The sequence below is a fragment of the Centropristis striata genome, chromosome 9 (assembly GCF_030273125.1).
Source record: "Centropristis striata isolate RG_2023a ecotype Rhode Island chromosome 9, C.striata_1.0, whole genome shotgun sequence".
Taxonomy (NCBI): domain Eukaryota; kingdom Metazoa; phylum Chordata; class Actinopteri; order Perciformes; family Serranidae; genus Centropristis; species Centropristis striata.
The window spans coordinates 38,046,869-38,059,089 of record NC_081525.1 but is presented as its reverse complement, the minus strand read 5'-3'; the positions used below and the strand labels follow the sequence as shown (position 1 = coordinate 38,059,089).

At 40.2% G+C, this 12,221-nt stretch overlaps 1 protein-coding gene across 1 annotated transcript in view; it reads right to left on the bottom strand.

Moving 5' to 3' along the window:
• Positions 1-4,068, bottom strand: part of lingo3a (leucine rich repeat and Ig domain containing 3a) — a 47,426-nt gene extending 43,358 nt beyond the window's left edge. The window contains exon 1 of the mRNA XM_059342002.1: positions 3,947-4,068. The gene's annotated coding sequence lies outside the window, so the exon portion shown is untranslated. The remainder of the gene's footprint in view (positions 1-3,946) is intronic.
• Between the last annotated feature and the right edge of the window lie 8,153 nt (positions 4,069-12,221).

Below are 12,221 nucleotides of genomic sequence, written 5' to 3'. Positions count from 1 at the left end.
GCTCATCTGTATGTCTGTAATGGCATTACAGTAGTCCGTGAGTGGGAGGACGGCCAGCGTACACAGGCCGTGATCGCTCCAGCTGGACATCTCAACGTGACAGCTGACATGTCAGCGTGCCTGCAGGTATCTGACTCTCACTCAGGAGAACTCGCTCAGTGGCGGTTCTAGACCAGTTTTACTGTGGGGGCCAGTGTTTAACCAGAGGGGCACATTAAAAATCGTCAAAAATGATATTTAAGCATTCAAAACCTTTATTTTAGCTAAAAGTCTCATATTTGGAAGAACTACATTGATTGAAGCAATGAGACTTACCAACATTAACAGTAATTCTTGTACGACAATGACATTTCTCCTTTTTTTGCACAATCACTTTTTTTATTTTGAAAGTGCAGGAACAGTGAGAATGATCTTTATATTTAGCTTTTATTGCACAATTAAACTACTATACTATGTACACATTCTGGGTTCCTTTTGTGCACAATGAGATATTGTTTGACCAAAAAATAGGTAAGAATTGTTCCGTCGTTCATCGTTCTAAATGTAGAATTTTATTATTAATTATTATTATTATTATTATTATTATTATTATTATTAATTAAAGCCTTCTCTGTGGCGGCCCCAAAGCTGTGGAACAGCCTACCTCTCCAGTTTAGAGCTGCACAGTCTGTTGAGCACTTTAAAACATTATTAAAAACCTATTTATTCTCCTTGGCGTTCAGTCCCAGCTAGGCAAGAATCCTTGGCTTTCTTTTTTACCCTTTTATTTGTCTTTTTTATTTCTAACTCTGTTTTGGATTGAGTTTTTATTACTATTTTATTCTATTTTATTTTATTGTTTTTACTGTTTTTAGTATTTTATTCTTTTTATTGTTTTTATTTATACCCAGTTGTGTATGATTTATTCTATTTTAATAACTGTACAGCACTTTGGTCAACTGAGGTTGTTTTTAAATGTGCTCTATAAATAAACTTTGACTTGACTTTGACTTTTTTTGCACAATCACTTTTTTTATTTTGAAAGTGCAGTACAGTGAGAATGATCTTTATATTTAGCTTTTATTGCACAATCAAACTATTATACAATGTACACATTCTGGGTTCCTTTTGTGCACAATGAGATATTGTTTGAACAAAAAATAGGTCAGAATTGTTCCGTCGTTCATCGTTATAAATGTATGAGTTTATTATTAATTTGACACAGGGGCCACAGCAGGGGCCAAGGGCTTCTTCACAGGAGGGGCCAGTGTTTAATAAGAGTGGCAAATAAAAAAACGGCAAAGATTATATTTAAGCATTCAAAACCTTTATTTTAGCTTATTTAAAAATCTAATTTAAGTATATTTGGAAGATACAAATACATTGATTGAAACAATGAGACTTACCAACAATAACAATTATTTTTGATCGACTATGACATTTCTCATTTTTGTGCACAATTCCTGTTTTTAATTTTGAAAGTGCAGTACAGTGAGAATGATCTTTATATTTAGCTTTTATTGCACAATTAAACTATTATTCAATGTACACATTCTGGGTTCCTTTTGTGCACAATGAGATATTGTTTGAACAAAAAATAGGTAAGAGTTGTTCTGTCGTTCATCGTTATAAATGTATAATTTTATTATTAATTTGACACAGGGGCCACAGCAGGGGCTTCTTCACAGGGGCAGTGGCCCCTGGAGGCCCCTGTGTAGAACCGCACTGCCCTCTCCGTAAGAGGAGCTATGTCCTCGTCGTGCTGACAGCGGATGCATCGCTGCTTTACTGCTCTCATAAATACTCCAAAGTTGAAAACAATGAGGCCGGGCATCGGCAGCGTTCAGCTGAGGTAATGTCACTATTGAGCACGGCTGACAGCTTTATGTGCAGCAGAAAGCATCAAAATGAGAAGGTAAGTGTAGGAGTAGTAATGGACAAGACTAACAGGCCTGATTCAACAATGCACTCTGAGGGCCACATACACTTGTCAGCAGACATTTCATTACTGACACATAAATCTGTCAGATTGGGAGGCTAAGTGGCACCTCGGGTACCATTAAGTGCTGTTGTATAATTGCTTTCACTTCAATGCTGGTTTTCTCCTGTTGATTTTTAAACCAGAGCAGCTACAGTGGCCCTCGGCAAGCAGCACGTCAATGACATGCAGAAGGCAAAGAAGACACAAGTTCATGTTAGGACAAGATGGTGAAACAATTAAAAAAATGGTAAATGAAATCGGGATGCAATGATACAGATCCTGATATCAGGTATCAGGGCGATACTGAATCAAACAGCTGGATGGGGTCAATCAATTTGGATTCTTACTTAAATTTTGACCAATTTGTTGGTTTACACTAAAATCAGATTTTTTTTTATTTTTACCAAGTTGCTGGTGCATGATGTATTATTCAAATATTAAATATCAATTGAGTACATTTACGTGTATTTAGTTAAGAAGGCAATGTTTAAGTCCAGCCTTATGTTGTTTCACACGTAAAAAATGATTAGTGAGACATGCAGCTATTAATTAAACATGGCTACTCAAAATCATCTGGAAAGAACTTTGCAATGCACTTTTCATCAACCTCTATTTTACACACTGATGGCAGCCGTGCAGGTCGACACAAAAACTTGAGATTCGGTTGCTCAAGAATGCTTCAACAGGACAAAGAGCCGTGGATCAAACGAGCAGGAAGACCAGCTCTACTTCCTGATCAACTTCTGCACAAAAACTAGATTTAGATGCAGTCCCCATTAGGTGCAACTTTTCAGTGGTCTGCTGTGTTTAACTCCACCTTCCTGTATCAGGTCAGAATTGGGACCTCGATTTCTTTGCTAAAAAAAAAAGTACCCTGTACTATCCACAACTTTTGCTAATTAAAAATCCACAAGTTGAAACAGAGTTGAAAACATCAACAATAAACTGTAATGCCCTGCTTTGCATCCTGCAGGAACCTTTGTTGCATGTCGCTCCCAATCAGTCTCTCTAATCCTAATTTCCTGTCACCTCCCCTACAGTCAACTTTCTAATAATGCACCCAAAATAACCACCATCAGACGCACAGCAAGTGTATTTCTATTTTTCTGTTGTTTTTGGAACAGAAAGAGCTGTGCAATCCCAATTATAATTTGCATTTAGTTCCATGTTTTTGGAATGAATGTGGACTAATGTATGCAAGAACTGCCGGGACAGCAGCGTTACACCATGACAGACGAGAAACAAGATTAAAGCAAAACTGTATTCAGACCGTCCTCATAAAAACAGCTTATTTCCAGAGCTGCACTAAGAACTGAACAGAGCTACAATGAAGGCAGGAACAGAGAGGGGAGAGGACCGAGCAAACACAGGCAGAGGCTTAGATGTGTCACGCCGACGACAGGCACTGAGCCTCTCACACCGAGATGACTGCAGGGATCGATCAAAGGCTGCCTTCCCCTTTCTGCCCCGCGTTTAGATCATTAAAACCTAATTGAGAACTGGTAACCAAAGAGACACACATACACACACACACACACACCCAGAGTGGCAGTGCTTGCATGGATGCAAAATCTCAAGGATGACAAAAGAAAAAGCACATAGAGCAGCGTGAGATAATGAGAGCCGATGTCCATCTGAGTTAGAGAGCAAATCGATCAGCCGGGACTGCACCATGACAGTGTGAGAGGAGGCTGAGGGGGTAAACTAGTGTGACAATGATCACAGAGTGAAGCTCACACACTCAGCAGGTCATCTGTTTAAGTGAGGCTTGACCACTGAGATGTGGAAGACACAGGCAGCAAGAAGGAAGGAGCACAAAAAAGATTAACCCTGGATTCATGAACACTCCGCTCAGATCTGTGTAAAAGTGTCAAAAGACAGTACATCAAGTGGACCACCAGATGAGTGTGTGTGTGTGTGTGTGTGTGTGTGTGTGTGTGTGTGTGTGTGTGTGTGTGTGTGTGTGTGTGTGTGAAGTTGGCTCACCCAGGACTGGTACTTGCACAGTGCTCCATCCACATCTGCAAGCCTGGAGGTGCTCTGATTACTCTGACTGTGGCTCTGTGCAGGATAATGTTGCTCCTCCAGCTTCTCCAGACACTGAGCTTCCTCCTCCTCCTCCTCTTCCTCCTCCTCTTCCTCCTCCTCTTCCTCCTCCAGCAGCAGCAGTAGCAGCAACAGCAGCTGGACTGGACTGCATTCACTCACCTTCCCTCCTCTCTGGTGTCTTGTGCTGCTGAATTATCTACCGCCTCCCTAAATGAAGTCTCTCCCCGGTCCTTTGTGTCAGACAGGCAGCAGGAGCTCCTCTCACAGCGGGCTTCCAGCTCTGGGTCTCGGGGAAGCGGTGAGGGCTGCCACCGGCAGCGGCAGGCAGCTCGGACTGACGGTGCTCTCGTTATTGGATTGCATGTGTATGAGTGTGCTGGCATTTGTGTGTGTGTGGGATGTAGAGAGTGGTGTGTGTCAGCGTGTGTGTTGGTTTGAAAGAGGACCCGGCTGCTGTGCATTGGGCTCATCTGCGCTGCTGCCGCGCTATCTCTCTCTCTCTCTCTCTCTTTCCCTCTCTCTCTCTCTCCCGTACTCCGGCTGTTTTGTGCTGCATTCACGTCCTGTGGGAGAAAACGGAAGGCGAGTTCTCTACTTACAAATTCTGCTCACTTGAGCTCTCAGGAGGAGAATATTCTCAAAATACTCTGCAGGGACACACTGTATGGAAATCAGCGAGGGACAAAATGCATTGTATATATCAATAAATACAGAGAAAGTAGTTCAGTAATAATAAATGCCATTTTATTTAGACTATTATGCATTATGAAATGCTGTTTTCAATTTCTCTATTATTAAAATCATTTATTTGTATTTCTTTATAACACATTAATCGCTATTTAAATGTATTTTTAGAGTATTTTTTCTGCTACTGCATTAAGCCTGATTACTCCTGTTTAAATGTTTATTGTTTTAATTACAAAATCTTATTGATTTATTTATAAGGACATTTCATTTTGTTGGTTTTGGCGCCCCCTGTGGACAAAGGCAGTAGTGTTTCCATGATCTGAAGATCTTGATGCAGCTTCCACATCAACTTATTTTGGAAGTGAGTGAATTAAATAAAAGTAATACTTAGATTTTCTTTTTAAATAAGTTAATAAGTTGATGTGGTGAATGTTGCTGATTTAGACATATAAGAGACACAGAGAAACATTAGCATTCATGTCAACATGTGATTCAGGGGAAAACATGGAGCTCTGCTTTGGTTTCCACAAACTCCTGAGGGAAATATCTGTTTAGCGGCGAAAGGCCACATTTTCCTCACCAGCTAGTTGTCTGCTCTGCTGTGTGGTGCTGGCCAGATTTCCAAACAGTTGGGTTTTAAGAATTTTTCCACTGAAAATAAATAACTACATAATAGTTAAAATTTAAAATTACAAAGATATGCACTTCATTAGAAATATGCACCTTCATTAGAAAAATATCCCAAGAGCGGCTCAGTTGGTAGAGCGTCTTGCCCCCCAACCGAAGGGTTGGTGGTTCGATCCCCGACCATGGCAGCCTACACGTCAAAGTATCCTTGAGCAAGATTCGGAACTCCAAATTGCGCAAGAATGAGCGCAGTCTGTAGTGTGAAGCGCTTTGAGTGGTCGCAAAAGCGACTAGAAAAGCGCTATATAAGTGCAGGTCCATGTACCATCCCAGCTTTAATAGTTGAGCATATTTACAGTAGATACCATGTCAAAATAAAAACAAAATAATTGTACATTCATCGGCATCAAGGTTAAATGTTTAATTAATCAGGAAATTGATTTGAGGTCATATCGCCCAGAACTACATAGGATGTAATGTTGCAGTCATGAACTGTGTGATATCACTATTGTTTTATATATATATATATATATATATATATATATAACTACCCATACATGAGGAGCAAAGTTTGGGGTTCTGCGTTTTGCTCCATGAGCCACATATCAACCCACCAACTTCACAGCCACTCCAGCAACTGAGCAACAGCTGCTGGTACTACAGTGACAGTGGAGAGAGGCGGTGGTGAGCGGTGCCAGTTGGTTGAAACCATTATAGGCCTTCAAGAGGTGGATTGTATTTCATTTCATGGTGAGTGCAGAACGAAGCTTCTGCCCTTTAAATCTCCATGGGACTGATGCCAAAAACATGATGTTTACATCTTTGCAATGCCGTTACAAGACGCAACCTTTTAACCTCCAAGTCATTTTTAAGACTCGAAAAAAAAAAATTAATGCAAGAAAACAACAACATATATTAACATAAATATATTCATATAATATAGATATTGATGTTATCATGAACCGCACAAACTACACCCGTGCCTTCAGGGACAGTCGATATGATCACATTACCATATTAAGTAGGTGTGAACTAATAAGATGTAGAGATATATTTACAGTTTTAGGCAGAGTGGGCACTTGTCCCACACCATTCATTCTTAACTAAAGCACTGGGAGTCTCTTTAATGAAGAGACTCTTTAATGGGCTCAGATGCCGACAAGGACGGGAAGACTTGCGCTCTTCCTCCAGGCATCCTCACACATCTTTTACATTTCACTGCCGCCTTTAAACAGAGCATAAATCGGAGCCTGAGGCAGTGCAGAAGTGTCATATCCAGGTGAAAATGGAGGCTGTGCCATGTTTCATCCTATCTGCAGTCTGCGTTGCTGTCCTCAAAAGACACAATGGAGCTTTCCTGTGCTGCAGTCTCTGTACATGTGTGGTCTCTGAACGCTACAGTGTCACTCTCCAAGTGAAAAATAAGAAAGACAAAAAAAAATGCATGTGGGGGATTTTTATTAGGATCTGAATATTGACATTTGTTATTACATTTTAAGCCCGAACTATCATACTGCAACAGCCTGTGATACAATGACCTTCATGAATGTCATTTTCCCCCTTAACCAGTCCCAGGGAGAAGCTTTGCTGTGAGGTGGAGGATTCACAATAATACCTCAGCACAGTAATAATCACCATGCCTCCCTCCGTGCTTCAGACCTGGGGGAAGCAGTGAAACCGAGCCCGTTCTGGGTTCTTGGGGCTTTTCTGTCTTAATATTTTCAAGAGTTTCTGCAGAAAGGACTGAGGGGGTGGGTGTTGATAAATACGTTATACATAAAACATGAAGGCGATGCACCTGCCTACTGTGCAGGTTGAAAAGGCTGTACATCAACTCTAGGACTCTATAGTCATTTGTCAAATTGAAAGTACTGCTTACTCTCGCTTTCTCTGTGTGGGTGTGAGAGGCTGAGTTACAAAACAAGTTGGGATCCAATCTCTGTGATGCAGGTACCAAAAAGTACCTTTTTAAGGAAAATGTGGCCACATTTGAAGAATCTAAAATATAAAGCATATTCTGGTTAGTTTACTACATAATTCCTTATGTGTTCCATCATAGTTTTTTTTATGTATTTAATATGAATCTATCTAATATAAGAAAAATATAGAAAAAACATTTGATAAGAAGGTGTGTCTAAACTTTTGACTGATACTGTTTATCTGGTAAATATAATTATCCTCATCCCATTCACTATTATGCTCCTTGATATTAAGAATTCTTCCTGATAAAAGGGTTAATTATCTTAACAGTAATTGCTAATTGGTACCTGGAGAGAGATATTGTAATATATCTAAATATTGGAATTTTAAAAAAGCTTCTTTTGAGCAAATATTACTTTTGATACTGCAAATTTACTGTGAATATTTTCTAACAAAACTTATGTAATTGTAGTCCTGATAAATGTGATTTAAAGGATTTGAGTAGTTGTTTGACACCTGTGAGGAGGTATAAACATTTCCGTCTTCTTACACAAACTTTCAAATAACTGATGAAAGATGCAATGGAGTGGAAACAGAGAGCTCAGAGTGTGTTATGCAGAGCTGGACTGGCCATCTGGCAAACTGGGCACCCTCCCAGTGGGCCAGCGTGCCTTTTGGGCCAAAGCGACTCTTTTCTGTTTGTTAGTGTCTTTTTTGTCTGACCGACCCATAAAACACACACTGTTCTGTAAAAACACAATCATGGCAGACGTTGTGATATCAGCAAAAATCGTATTGTTGTCCAAAGAATCAATTAAATATATGTAATTATGATAAAACTTGTAATTTACACCCCTACTCTTTGGTGGATGGGTCAGCAAACTAGACTTTCACCCAGGAGACTAGTGTTTGTGTCATTTCTGTCACGTACGTCGGCATACTCACCTGCACAGAAGCACTGAGTTACCTTGTTACTTTGTGAAAAACACTTATTGCTTTTTGCATAAAGTTAATAAATTGGGGCGTCCCGGTGGCTCACTCGAATCCGGCCTGAGCTCCCTTTGCCGCATGTCTTCCCCTCTATCACCCCCTTTCAAAATCTATCACTTTCAATAAAAGCAAAAAAAATGGCCAAAAAAATAATCTATCTAGCTATATTTAACAGTCTCATCATAACATGTATTCTTACCAGTTACTGCTCAAAACCAGATAATTTACTGCATTTTATCAAACGATGAAATTAATATTGAGCAGAATTAATTTATTATTTCTCATGTGGCCCCTTGGAAAAATTGATTGCCCACCCCTGCTCTAGGGTGTTGCTGCCTAAATCTAATGAAACTATGACTGTTTCACAACGTTACCTTTACGTTTACGTACCTGTTGATACTGCAACCGGTAAAGCACTATTTTTGGAAAACATCTCTGTACTCATATGAGGTCTTAATGTTTTTGAGGATTTGCTGATAATAAAAAAAAGGTAGATTAGCCCACCAGTTGCAGGGTTAGTATACAGACTCAAAGAGAGGCAGTGTGTATCAGTTGTGGAGGGCCGGTCTGGGCATATGAGGGCATGTTATATAATAGAAATATTTTAGATTTTACCAGATTTGGTTCTGCCGTGTATACAGGCAGACAATACTTATGAACAGATGGTAACAAATACTGGCTCAATAAAAGGGTTATTTTTGAGTCCACAGCAGTTTGTAGTGTTAGTAAAATATATTTTCTTCACATAAATCTTGCAGTGTTGGCAAACCGGTGTACAGGCACTTCAAGCAGCGACTACAGTAAATCACAATCACAAAGGCAGCTACAAAAGCGAGTCATATTAAGCTGAATACTAATCAGCAGAACAGAACAGTGTGTGTCAGCCTTTACAGACACTCAAAAATAAAAAAAAGTATTTCAAAGTGAGGCTTAAAAGAAGGGAGGCTCCAGTGGTCTCAAGACCCTTATCAACACTGATTAAGACATTTAACAACATCACAGCTACAAAATGATCATCAACACTTCAACACTACAGTCTAAACATTACTACAGTATTGTTGCTCTAAGATTAAAACCTCCACAGCTCACTTTGCATGAAGGCCATTAGCAAAACTTACCGAACCCCTCTGCCACTTTAATATCACACTTATAAACACCCACCCACTCAAACACAAAAACAACAAGCTAATGGCCTTGAGCAACTTAAAGTTTTACCCATTAATGCACACCCACCCACTCGCTCAAAACAAAATACAAAACAGAAAGGAGAAATGCACATTTCAGTGAATGGAGGACAAAGAGATGCACAGCAGTGGGAAGTGGCACACGCCTACTTTACATTTCCTGAAAAGTAATTCTGACAGAATTCAGAGAGCGAGTGGGAGAGAGGGTGAGTTTAGAGTATTTGGGGGGGAAACTGAATACGAATATATTAATTCAGTGAGCATAGGGATTTTTTGCCTTAATAGTTTAACCTTTATTGACTTGTGACCTTTTAAAGGGAAGCAATGTCTACTCACAATCTCTTGTCCCATATTGTTATATTATTCTCATATTGTCTCAAATTGTTTCATTTGAGCAGCTTTTATAAGCCTGGAGATGTGAGGCTAATACTAACATGCAGATGTTTGGAAGTTATAAACATAGAAGCAGAATGACGCTAGAACAGACATTCCCATTCAAATCAACATAGCAGGGCAGTCAGAGTGGCCACCATTTTTATATGTACCATTAAATCTTCCTTCCTTCCCTAAAAACAGACATGTAGCAAGTCACAGACTCAGTGAGGTGAGGTTTTGCAGTAATGACCAAGAGGTGTTAAGAAGCATGGAAAGCAGCCGCTAATTTAGCCAAATTTAATAGCCTAATGCTTCATCCACACACTCTGCATAGTGTAGGAAAGCACATTGCTATCACAGGATGAGTGACAGCTTTGTTTGGCTTATTTTTTGTGATCAGTGTAGCATGAAAGCATTGAGGAATTAACAAGCTAGCTAGGAGGAGAGCGGATGGCATTCCTAGTTAACTAATTAACCAGACCTTTTTCTCTGATCTGCTGACACACTACAGCCCCACTGATGTGTGTTTAAACCAGTGGTGGAAGAAGTATTCAGTATAATATTTGCCTCTTAAATGTGGAGTAGAAGTATAAAGTTACAATGTAGAAATACTAGTACAAGTACCCTCAAAATTGTACAGTACTTAAGTAAATGCACTAGTTACTTTCCACCACTAGTTGAACCCACAACAACTTACACCAATCACCATTTTGTTATGTAGTAGCCGAATGACACAGTGTATGTCACCTCCAGTCTTATTCTTTTTCTATGGTTGTCATGTTCACAATCAGAAATAAATATGAAATTCAGCTGAGGCTGGTGGGGATATCATTTGTTTTGCAAGCATTAAGTCATAAACCCACATAAAAATGTTACCTGATGGGGCTAGAGGAAAAGTCAGAGGATTATTACGTTATTATAATTAATTTGGAGGGGAACATGAATGTGTGTAGTTCATGGCAATGCATCCAAAAGATGTTGAGGTACTTAAGTTGGTGGACCAACTGAACGCCAAAAATAAGGCAGAAGAAAAATCTACATAATTTGTGTAGCGGAAATTATTTCTTATCTTGTAAATCATCTCGCAACACCTCAAATTCCTCTTTTAACTCCTGCCAGGGAGTCATGTTCTCACTCAGTTGGTATTAAAATAATTGCAAATTACAGTGGATATAATAGATAGTAATGTGCAACAGAACGTTATAATGAAACAACAATGTTTATCTGCATTCATCAAAGCCAAATCTACAGTGCTTTACACACACAAAAAACAAATAAAGACAGAGGAAACTAATTATTTTGTAGAACAGATGATGGTAAATAGGTGTGCATGGGGCATCACATCTTTGTGCATCCATGTGTGTCATACCTGCTTTGCATGCACACCAGTGTGTGTTCAGGAGTGTATCCTGCAGCTTTCTACTGAGTTTCGTGCTTAGCCCATCTGGCCTTTGGCTGCTGTTGGACTGAACAGACCGCTGCAGCTGTGAACCACCGAGGAGAAGAGCAACTGCACTTACAGAAGCTCTCTGCGTGTGTGTAAGAGAGAGAGTGTTTGAGTGAGTAGGCATGCAAGCAGTGTTAGATCTTCACTGCAGCCGTGAAAAAGGCTGCGTGAGTAATCGCTGCTGCTCAGCTCGTCTCCCTGCTTCGGACTCCCTGCGGGCGAGGCAGGCTCAGAGGTGGCACATGTACTTCACTAACAGAGCAGACATATTCAGCCAGCGAGTACATTCATCACACCACAAGCGCAAAATGTACACAAACACAATCTCAGCTGGTGTGAGAGCTGCTGATTTTCTCCCCTGTGATATCTGTGGGGCGATTAGAAGGACATGCTGCATGTAAAAAGTGTTACACAGAAGCCAAATGAGACATGACAGGAATTTTACGTGCAAGCACCAGTCATGATGCAATCAAATATGGTGAATACAAACAAATATTTCATCAAGGGCTCTGCTAAATGTAACTTTCATCTGTCCTCCTCTGATCACTGCAGCGTCTCCTCAATTACAGGTGATGTGTGCCTTAACACGCTTTTTTTTAACTTTTTCATCTTAATATGATGTGATGACTTGAAGTGAAGGTTTCCGCGCTGTAGCCAGGCAGCAGAGGCAGGATGAGTAATATGCTGGTGCTTCAGTGCTTGCGTGACATATTACATTGTGTGTGTGTGTGTGTGTGTGTGTGTAGGCCGGACAGACCCACACCCGCCAGCGTGGACAAAGGTTGGTGACTCACCAGAGTGTCGCCAAAGCAGGAGGAAAAACAAAGTGATATAGAGAAGGCAAAGGACTGGATTAGGAGAGGCGAGGAGAGGAGAGGAGAGGAGAGGAGAGGAGAGGAGAGGAGAGGAAAGGAAAGGAAAGGAAAGGAAAGGAATGGAATGGAATGGAATGGAATGGAATGGAAAGGAATGGAATGGAATG